Consider the following 12,172-nt stretch of genomic DNA (forward strand, 5'->3'; position numbering starts at 1 on the left):
AGAGCTGTGATTGGCACGATGGTTACAGCCAATCACAACTCTCTGTGGTAAATATGAATAGGTGTATATATACGTCAGTGCAGGGGACCATAGAAGAGCAGCCGTCTGCATCTATACATTATACAGGAGGATCACAGCGGGTGTCAGGAGAAATGACACTTGTTGTGATCTTTCCTTAACTGCAGGTACTACAACTCCCAGCATGGAGCAGAGTGTGCTCCATGATGGGAGTAGTAGTACCTGCAGTTAAGGAAAGATCACATCAAGTGTCCCTCCTGACACCCGCTGTGATTGTCCTATCTATTGCAGAGATGCGGAGCCGCTTTCTCCTGCACTCCGCATCTCTGCAATATACTCCGGCCAGTAATGTGAATATAACATCACTCATTCATATTTCCCACTGAGAGCTGTCATTGGCTACAACCATCCGGCCAATCCCCACTCTGGGCGGAAAATGTGTTCTATTCACATCACTGGCCGGAGTACAGAGCAGATATGCGAGCGCTGTATAGAGACGCTCCGCATCTCTGCTATATTATGGACGGTCGCATCGGGTGTCAGGATTGACAACCATTGCGATATGTCTATTTGTACAGGTCCTACTACTCCCATCATGGAACAGTCTGTTCCATGCTGGGAGTAGTACTACCTAAAAAAATGTAAAAAAAAACACAAACTTTATTAAAAATGTATTCATAGTTCATTATGAAAAATAAAACATTCCTTAAATAAATATTTTCCCATCCCTACTGCATTTTTTTGGTACCAAACACATTTTGAAAAAAAAAATGCCAAAGGAGCCAAAAATGCAATTTCAACTGGCGTTTTTTCTGGCGTTTTTTTCAGTGAAAAAAAGAAACACGGGAAAAAAAAACCAAGTAGAATCCTAGCCTAAAACAAAGCCCCTGCTATCTCCAGCACTGCTTACTATCATTCCAGAGAATTGAAGGATTTAGTCAGTGTTATCCTATATCCACACAAGCTTTTATAAACCAGTGTTTTTTCAAACAGTGTGTCTCCAGCTGTTGCAAAACTACAACTCCCAATATGCCGGGATAGCCGTTCATATATGCCCACTAAAACAAAGCCCCTGCTCACCCCAACACTGCGTACTATCATTCAAGAGAATTGAAGGATTTAGTCAGTATTATCCTATAGCCATATAAACTTCTTAAGGGAACGTTCACACGTACAGGATCCTGCGCAGATTTGATGTGCAGGAAATCTGTGCTCATTCATTTAAGTTTACATTGAAATCTGCAGCAGAAAATCCTGCGCATCAAATCTGCGTATGTGTGAACGTACCCTAAACCAGGGTTTTTCCAAACAGTGGGGGGGCATTCATCATTGTAGGTATAAGTGAAGCATTTTTTTTACACCTTTATTTTGTATGTGCTGGTAATGTGTAGGAGCACCAAATTTATTAAAAGGTCGTAGAGCATTTCATAAATTTTGTGCAGATCACATTTTCTGAAATTTCTCTCTTCACATACACCAAAAAGCTAAGCTGAGTCTGGGCTGGTGCAGTTTTAGAGACTTTTCAGTGGCTTTGCGCCTTTTTTGCGCTTTTTCACAAAAAGGCGCAGTTGATAAAATCCTTCCATATCATGTGTATTGCCAAAATCAGTGGATTGCAACTCAAAATCAGCAGAAATGTATAACCCAAAAGGCGCAAATAAACCCTGCGTGCGCCTTTTTTTGTCAACCAGTGTGTCTCCAGCTGTTGCAAAACTACAACTCCCATCATGCCCGGACAGCCGTTCACATATGCCTATGCCTATGCCCCTGCTCACCCCAACACTGCTTACTATCATTAAAATCACCCATCGGTAGGATTCCAGTAAATGGAAGGATTTAGATAGTACTTTCTATATCCATTCCAGCTTCTTAAATCAGTGTTTTTCCCAACAGTGTGTCTCCAGCTGTTGCAAAACTACAACTCCCAGCATGCCCGGACAGCCAATGGCTGTCCGGGCATGCTGGAAGTTGTAGTTTTGCAACAGCTGGAGACACACTGTTTGGAAAACCTTGTCTTAAACTTTACTGGACACATGGGCCTAAGACACCTTTAGAAATCTGTAATGTCTGAAAATGCTAAATTCTCATAACATATACTACATATGGCACATTTAAACATCTAAATCTACTAAATAAAGTAGAAAAAAAATACTATTGGACCATTTCTAATTCTCCTTCAGGGGGGAAAAGCCATGTTATGATGGAGATTACATGGTATGGCTCAGTCTGAGATGGTGCGAAATTGTTTGTATGACAGAAGTATAAATATATCCCGCAATGTGTGAATGTCTTTTTGTAGAAGGTAACAGCAGAAATAAGCACAACCTGCGTTCACGCCTATTATGATGTGAGAATATGAATGACAACTTTTCCCACTGTGTATGCATGAGCCTGCTGGGGGTTTCATTCCCCGTCCAGCCCCGGAGTAGCCACTAGTCACTAGCCTGCAGACATGGCAGAAAGCATTGTCCCTCTATAAGCAAACCACACAGTCAGCTTTCCCTAATTCATACACTAAATAAATGAGAATGATAGAAAAACAGGCCGGCAAAATAAAGAAGTGTGGAGAGGCCAGGGCTGAATAATACAACCCAAAAAAGGGATCACAATGACCAAAGTAAAATAAGTTGCAAACGCAGAAGAAATACTTGAATAATTGGATAAACCAATATAAAAAATAGGTACAGACACAAAAGGGGGTGCGGTACATGACCAACGTGTATATATGTGTGTACATATATGAAAGTGTGTTTATATACATATATGAATGTGTGTTTATATACATATATGAATGTGTGTTTATATACATATATGAATGTATGTGTGTGTGTTTATATACATATATATCTGTGTGTGTGTGTGTGTGTATACATATGTGAAAGTCTGTGTTAATATACATATATATCTGTATATATATTATATATATAGATATGTATTTTTTTTATTAATACACACACATATAATATATATATATATATATATATATATATATATATATATTATATGTGTGTGTATTAATATATATATATATATATATATATATATATTTATTAATACACACACATATATATGTGTATTAATATACATATATATGATGTGTGTATATATAAATGTATATATATGTATTAATATATTATATATTAATATACACACACACACACATATATATATATATATATATATATATAATATATGTGTGTGTGTATTAATATATAATATACTTATTTATTAATATAAATATATATGTATTAATATATATACTTATATTTATTAATATATGTGTATTAATATATATATTTATATTTCTTAATACACACACATATATACATATATATATATATATATATATATACACGATATATATATATATATATTGTATTAATAAATATATATATATTTATATTAATGCACACTTGATATATATATATATATATATATATATATATATATATGTATTAATACACACACACATATATATGTATATAACTTAGTAGACATCTGAAAAGTGAATTCTGTTGATAAGAACTGCAGCTACAATGTGCCCCACAATGCCACTCCTCTAAACCACTGCCATCCCCTCATTCACAAAAATCATACATATATGATCACAGTCCAGCCTACCATATAATTGCAACAAAGTGCTACATTTCCATTGGACACATAATGCAAAGAGGAGGTTTTACATGTTCACGTTGTAGACATAAAAATTGAAAACCTCACCACAATGACTTCCTTGAAGAAACTTTATATACTTTCAAGTGCAAAATGAACGCAAACATACAGACTAGTGATAAATAATAATTTTTTTTTAAAGCCAATACGCAGGATAGTCCCAGTCCCATATTGGTACACGACGCATGGAAAACTAATGGCTGGAAATCCAGTCTTTTGTTAATTCGTATAAATCCCAGAGCTTGCACAATTGCCATCATGCCTATTGACCTCTGTGGTAGGATTGTGTGGCAAAAGCATTGCTTGCCCCATTGGCAACAAAAGGTTTGAAAGCGGATCATGCTGATGCAGGACAGCTGCTTCTTCCACATTAAAGCAACAGGGAACATCCAGTACTTTAAAAAAAATAGACCATTTATGTATCCAGATAGAAGCTTCTCCTTACCTCCTGGTTCTGAGAACATGCTCCTTCAAATGTGCTGCTTAGTAATCCACACTGTGCAAAGCCAAGAGGACCAAAGCGAAGCCGTGTGTGGGACTCACCATTCTTACTGTGACAATGTGTGTGCAGAGAGAGAGTGTGACAGCAGGCTGCTTGGACTGCAATCACTAGGGCATCCCCCTGCCTCCCCTCCCCCTACCACATCCCTCCAGCTTTTGACTCCTTCCAAAACTATATTAGCCAGCAGGGGAGAAAAAGTGACCAATCATGCATTCAGGGCTCCTGTCCCCCTACAGCACTGTTATCTTCCTCCCTCTTGGTCTCCGAAAAGGCAGCACATGAGGAGAAGAATGTATCTGGAGGGTCCTATTGAGCACTGGGAAAGGAATAGCAGAGCTTAGAGGGGAGAGTGTTGTGAAAAGAATGGGAGGGAGGCGAAATCCGCCTCTTGGAGCATGCCCAAGTTGCAGTGGTCAGTTGTGTGTGTGTGTGTGTGTTTTTTTTCTTTTTTAACTGCTTTACTTAAACACTAGGAATCAATGGGGGGGTTTCACTGGCTGTTAAAGTCGAAGTAACATTCAGAAAACATTTCCTGCGCCAAACTTCATGGAGTTCAATAAGATAGGTCCACATAAGGTTCAAATGTTTGTGAAGCTCCTTAACTGTAAGTGTATACAGGATAAACCAGTGTTTCCCAACCAGGGTACCTACAGCTATTGCAAAACGACAACTCCCAGCATGCCCAGACAGCCTCCGGCTGTCCGGGCATGCTGGGTGTTGTCGTTTTGCAACAGCCGGAGGCACCCCGGTAGGGAAACACTGGCATAAACAATATATAGACACGGATCATGATCATGCTTCATTGACGCTAAGAAGCCATAATGCCTATCGGATAATACATCTGTAAATTGATTATTTCATTTTTTCCCATTTGCAATGTACATAACTGGGAATTGCTTTGGAAAATCGACACGGTGAGGTTGGATTCACACGACTGAATCGAGGTTCTAAAATATGAGCCCCTATCCTTGGTCCATGAAGTTCACCATGATAGATAAAACTTTATTCTAGACACTGTTTCAATCCCAAAAAAAAAGCATTGCATGGACGCAGATGCCTAACTTGCAGCAGCTTCTGGGCACCCGGATGCAAAATCTGCAACAGGACAGGGCCCCACGTGCCATTTATGATACTGGTTTATTATGGAGCAGATGTGCCTGCCCCATTAGACCTCTGCACCCCCTATAGTTATGTTCCCCTGCATGGACCCCAAAGGGCTACAGCACCTAAACAGTACAGAGATTTTATTTTTATCGCAAACTGCATCCAATTACGAATTCATGAATTTTATATATAGGAAATATTTAGGCTGGCTTAAGTAGCAAAAAAATAAAAAATAAAAAAAGGGCATTGTGTTTTTATTTATTTATTTATTTTTTGGATTTCTTTCCTGCCGTTTTCACGGTGCCCAGTATAAAAATGGATGGAAGAATAAAAGGAGAAGTAGCGTAAAACCATTAAAAACACATGCATGGTGTAGGTGTCATATTAAGTCAAAGCTAAATATAATTTGGGTTCCATTGTGACCCATGGAAGGAGGGATACGACCGGTAGTCTCATTCTTGTGTAACTGATGGCCTCTATGGGACCAGCTACACTATGTGATCGATCACAGGGCACAGTTGTTAGGGTTGCTAAGCACTGAGAATATAGGTGGATAATATGTCCTCTCTTCTTAAGTGTATTAACTGCTTACACACACAGGGCATTGTCTAATTACATTTGGTGTTTCAAGTATAGGTGCAGGGAAAACACGGTTATTAAAATATTTACAGAGAAAGTTTTCCTTATTGTCATATTTGTATTTCATCGCTCATGGGTGTTAATAACAAACATTCTAGGTCATGGCAGTCGGGAGTATATATTATATTTGGTTGGCTGCAACTACACAAGTTTTAGGCTAAGTTTCCACTTGTTTTTTTTTTCTGGCAGTTTTTGGAAAACTACCACTGCAGTTTTTGAGCCAGAGTCGGAAATGGAGTCTGAGTGTGGCCAGCGCCGACTTAATCAGTCTCCAATAGACTGCAATGTGTTCCGCGAGTATTTCGGCTGGAAGAATGAGCAACGCCATTCTTCAGGCGGAAACTTCTAAGTAGATTTTCCGTTCACAAATTCCACTTCACAAATTCCGAATTCCTAACTTTATATGTCCTATTACTTTTGAATGCTCTTCTGGCATTGGCTCAAAAACTCCAGTGGCAGAAATCCAAAAACTCCTAGAAAAAACCCAAGTGGAAACTTAGCTGGAAACTTAGCTTTAAACTGGCACTTAGTCTCTCAGTCTCTCTCTCAGTCTCTCTATCTCTCTCCCTCAGTCTCTCTCTCTCTCCCTCAGTCTCTCTCTCTCAGTCTCTCTCTCTCTCTCTCTCTCTCTCTGTCTCTCTCTTTCAGTCTCTCTCTCTCTCTCAGTCTCTCTCTCTCTCTCTCTCTCAGTCTCTCTCTTTCAGTCTCTCTCTCTTTCAGTCTCTCTCTCTCCATCAGTCTCTCTCTCTCCCTCAGTCTCTCTCTCCCTCAGTCTCTCTCTCTCTCTCTCTCTCTCTCTCAGTCTCTCTCTCTTTCAGTCTCTCTATCTCTCTCTCTCAGTCTCTCTCTCTCTCTCTCTCAGTCTCTCTCTCATAAAATACTGACACATATTCTCAAAATATGACAGTAAGGCTGGGTTCACACCACGTTTTTGCAATACAGTTCCCAGATCAGGTTTTTGATAAAAAAAAAAACAACAACAAAAATGGATCCCTCAAACCTGACTAAACTGTATCAAAACGTGTGTACAAATTTTTATCTGTATACGGTTAAAAACCGTTTACGGTTTTAAAAATTATGTCCGGTTGCATCCGTTTTTTAAGAAAAAAAAGGATACGTTTTGAACTTTTCACTCCATTATGAATAAAGTTTCACTTGTTTGATTGAAATTCCAAGAAAAACTGTGCAAAGTAAAAAACTGTACAGTGTCTGTATGGCTCCCATTGACTCCCATGTAAAAAAAAAAAAAAAAAAGTATACGGTTTAATTCTGTTTTTCCTCAGGACCAAAAACTGTGGTAGGCCATGGTTTTCTGTCTGGAAAAAAAAAGTTAAAAACCGTATGGTTTGAAAAACAGAGACAACCGTATACACTATGGTGCATACAGTTTTGAATGGGAAGTCTATGGGCATGCTTTTCTGTACAGTTGCATACGTTTTTTTATGAAACCGTATGCCGAAACCATATAGCAAAATCGTGGTGTGAACCCACCCTAAAAGAGAGAACTACAGAAAAGAATAGAAATGATCTGCTTGCCAGGTATTCTGACACAAATTAATTTACCATGTATTAAATTAGGGATATTTTGTCCTGATGCAGTTCTATTACCACTTTCGGGACTACTCACACGGCAGAATTTCCGCTTGGGGAATTCCGCCTCAAATTAAAGCCCATAGACTTTTATGGGATTCCGCACTCCCATTCACACTTCTTAATTTCCGCTTGCGAAATTCCGCAAGCGGAAATTCAGAAGTGTGAATGGGAGTGCGGAATTTCATAGAAATCAATGGGCTTTAATTTGAGGATGAATTCCGCAAGCAGAAATTCTGCCGTGTGAATAGACCCTGTCCTAAAACCTAATGCTAGGTTCACACTGCGGAATCTCTGGGCAGAAAATTTCCGCCCCGGAGATTCAGAGTGCGGCCAGTGCCGACGTCAGGACCGAGAGGACACTGCAGTCTCCAATAGACTGCAATGTGTTCCACGACTATTTCCGCCTGAAGAAAGAGCAACGCCATTCTTCAGGCGGAAATTTTCAAGCGGATTTTCCGTTCACAAATTCCACCACAAATTCTGAAGTGTGAATTTTTGAACGGGAAACCCATTCACTACGCTATACATTTTAGTAAGCGGAATTTCTGCCTGCAATTTCAAAGCGGAATTGCAGGCGGAAATTCCGTAGTGGGAACCCAGCCTAGAAATTTACCAGGGATTCACTATTGTGCTCAATTTTAGGGGCTACTTGTTATAGTGGACATCTGAGCATGCATAGAAATATACAATATGTCATTATGTGTATTAAAAAATATACAATCGTTCTACATATTAGTATTACTGATATTCTACTGTATATTGGAGCATATTCAGGTTTTTAGTATCAATTAATAAATACAAAGCCAGGAATGGATTTATACAGGTCTTACATTTGTGTCTGTTCCAGGCTTTGTATTCAGTAATTGCAAGTAAAAACCTAAATGTGTGAATACAGCCTTAAAGATTGGTAATTGTAGTGATTAATTAGCATAAACTATTGGTTGTAGACTAATCAATATTGATATTATCCGAAGAGGTAACAAAAATCCCACCCAAGTACGACGAAAATAATCCTAATAATGATAAGCAAAAGGAAATTAATATGGGAAGAAAGAATGGAATGGACCCAAAATGCATTTATTCAGAGTAACAATCTTAAGTGTATCTCTTACTATATCTCCATATATTTATAGTAATTTCTCTGGTAAGGAATGGATCTGAAGGACAGCAGTGATTTTAATATTACCCTTAGATCCCTGGTAATTTTAGCCATTGTTGGCCTGCAGTGGTTTTACCTTCATGGATGGAGGCACATGAAGCACATTGTTCAGCTCTCCTGCATTAGCAGAGCCCTAATGTATTCTGCCTATTCAGGAATCCAGTGGACTGTCCTCCTGCAACTATTTTCCAAAACTGGACATGTTTTGTTAGGAGGGGCTGTGCCGCGAGCTGGGTGAAATAGCAATGGAGGAGGGGTGGCAGCAAGAGGCAAAGCTGCAAAAATGAGAGTAACCCTACACCACTGTCCAAGAGCTGCCTTATGCTGTAGGCAAAATGAGCTCCTTGGCTTTCTAATTTGGTTACCAACAGGGCCCTAGCACTCAATGATGCCTCTGAGAATTGTGGGACAATAGACCAGATTGAGGTGCTGTTTTAGGAAAGAGCATTATAGGAGGAACACTTAACCATTTGGAGAGGTAGTTAAATGATGGACCAGACTGTGGAGAATACAAAGATTTTATGTTATATAAAACATATTCAGTATTTAAAAGCTCTAGGCCATTGTAATATTAGATAACATAAAGTGAAAATGCGAAACATGGGATAGTTTTATATACAAACCATGATATATATTTTTTGACCTAGAGTGCTGTTGCAACTTTCTTGTTTGTACATTTTGTATTTGCCACAGCAGCGGGCACCTGTGTATTAGGTTGTTGTGCTGGCTATTTTTCCTTTTGTTTTTACTTTGTAAATTAGGGGGGGTGGCACCCTCTTTAGCCGTGCACCCCACCCCTCTCAGACTGGAGGTGGTTTAGTCAATGGCTGATCCAACATGTCACACAGTCAGAGGCTATATGCACAGCAGAGGTGAGTTATCATGTTAGGGTCACATCCGATATGAGGCCACCTCCGCGTGGTGGATTGGGGGGGACACATTTTGATCAAAAAGTGCGCTAAGAGCCTCCATTTTTTTTACCTAGAGTGCTGTTGCAACTTTCTTGTTTGTATATATATAGATAGATAGATAGATAGATAGATGATAGATAGATTTGAAACATAAAAAGTAAGAGTTCAAACAACACCTAAATTGAAAAAGTATACATCTTTTGTTGAACACATATTGGGTTAAAAACATGTATTATGCAGCAATGGAGAAGTGACAAAATGGGCATCCAATACAAAGAAAGGGGCTAAAATGGTTGCTAAGAATTTATGAAAAGAAGCAAATCATCCAAGCACAAATAATAGATTCACACATGCACAAATAGCAATAATAGTATACATAGTTTACATCAGAATAATGTTGTCCAAAAAGTACAATGTTGTGCTATAAACTAATTATATCATATACCGATGCGTAGTGCCTGTCAGGGTAACAATTGGTTAACCCCACAAATAGCTGGATCATATAAATGTAACATAAAGTGCTAGTGCATTACTCATACGTAGCAAGTATCAGGTAAATGCAGACATAGTCTGCACTTTCTGCAAGGACGATAAGCAGTAACATCAAAATACTAGCGTAACCTTACCCATGTGGGATCCCTTTCTCAAGAGGTATATATATACATATATACAGGGATGATGCGTTTCGGGGGAGCCACCCCCTTCCTCACATCAGTGTGATCACTGATGTGAGGAAGGGGGTGGCTCCCCCGAAACGCGTCATCCCTGTACTTTATTGTTTTTTATGTCTAAATAAACCACTCCGGTGTTTTTACAAATACCTCTGGTTTGGCATCCAAGTTATTTTGGAACTAGCAGTGCTATCGCAAGGGTCAACTTTTTTCTCTTCGCCATTGACAGCAATGGGATTCTGCTGCAGTGGAATTTCGAAGTTGGGGTTCTTCCTATATAGCAGCTGGAGAAATGTTCCCATATGGCTCCCTCTCACTGGTTTTACATAGGAAGCGTTGGAGATCTCTATACATTAGGACTCATTCAGACGACTAGGAATATTTTTTCCATACTACACATTGAGGGCTGCATAGTCCTGTGTGAGATTCCTTATAATAGGCTGAGTTTTTCCCATAGCATCAATGATTAACATGTACTGACATATGGATTGTAATGGTGCATTGATACAGTGGGATGCATGGACCCATTTAAATGCATTAACATCATATTCAGTATATGTGTGAAACACGCCCCAAATACAGTAAGGTGTAGAAGGCCTTACTGCAGTGTTTCCCAACCGGTGTGCCTCCAGCTGTTGCAAACCTACAACACCCAGCATGCCCAGACAGCCAAAGGCTGTCTGGGCATGCTGGGTGTTGTAGGTTTGCAACAGCTAGAGGCACACTGGTTGGGAAACACTGCCTTACTAACTGGTCAAGCCAGGATATATTAAGAAAATAATTTATTAAAAATAATGATTTCAAACAGATTCCCTAATACGTAATTCCATTGTTTTTTACTAGAATAAATACTATATTTAAATACATTGGTTTTTGCTTGAATTTCTCTCTTTTCCGCACACATCTATCACATAATTTCCCTAAAATAAATACATGCGATTACTACTGGCCAAAATCTCGGAACGACAATGATAAAATATTACTAGAAATGAACTGTGTTCTTATGGTACTATCCTCCTAGCTGACTGGTTCCTACATTGTAGTACACAGTATTGAAGGAAAGAACACGTGTCCTGAATTGTGAATGAGGTTACAGTGGTGCCTAGTTCAGGCAGAATAATGGATGAAAAGCCAGAAGAGAAATTCTTGTAGTGTTTTCCAAGATGGAGGAAGACGGAATATTATATTAAGTAATCGCATTATCTGCAATTTTCTGTAGATCCGTAGACAGGTGGGATCTACAGCTAGATCCTGGAAGTTGTGGGGAAAATTGAATTCTTGTTGACATCTTTGTCACCCATCGGCAAACCTCAGGCTGCTTTATAGTAGTAGTGTCTTAAATGGGCACTGTTATTAAAAAATTTTTTGCTACTGCACTCCTTATGGTAAATAAAAAAAATTTCTAATGTACTTTGTTAAAATAAAATGAAGTTTTCTATGTTTTGTGTTTAAAAAAAAAACTGCCACTAGGTGTCTCCCTACTTGCCCAGAGCACATTTCTCCCTATCTCTGGCACAGACTTTGGACTCCTGCTGGCCTGGCAGAAGTCCAAAAGCAGGAAATGCAGTCTGGAGTGCTGAGGGTGTGTGTGCAGCCTTAGCCAATCATAGCTCATTATGTCCTCACTCTGTATTAGTCCTCTTCCTTCATGAGTACTGGGTCTCTTCACCCAATCACTGCAGCCTGCCCTGTAACCCTCTCCCCTCTGTTTTCATGCTGCAGTCTGATAGGACAGGAGTGAGCACAGATGAGCTCCTGTATCCCAACCGGATCTGGCCCTTACCCCATTCATTTCAAAGAGCCGACCGGAATCAAGTGCAGACTCCAGTTGTCTCATTTTTGCCCCGTATACGGTTTTCTGACCGGACCTAAAACCATTGTATGTTTTTGGTCCGGTCAGAAA

At 39.2% G+C, this 12,172-nt stretch overlaps 1 protein-coding gene across 2 annotated transcripts in view; it reads right to left on the bottom strand.

The window, feature by feature from the left end:
- Positions 1–4,215, bottom strand: part of LOC130358833 (fidgetin-like) — a 107,390-nt gene extending 103,175 nt beyond the window's left edge. Inside the window, exon 1 of one of the 2 annotated variants that reach the window (XM_056562686.1) lies at positions 4,136–4,215. The gene's annotated coding sequence lies outside the window, so the exon portion shown is untranslated. The remainder of the gene's footprint in view (positions 1–4,135) is intronic. The other variant, XM_056562691.1, reaches the window with a different exon arrangement.
- Between the last annotated feature and the right edge of the window lie 7,957 nt (positions 4,216–12,172).

Source organism: Hyla sarda, chromosome 2 (assembly GCF_029499605.1).
Source record: "Hyla sarda isolate aHylSar1 chromosome 2, aHylSar1.hap1, whole genome shotgun sequence".
Lineage (NCBI taxonomy): Eukaryota > Metazoa > Chordata > Amphibia > Anura > Hylidae > Hyla > Hyla sarda.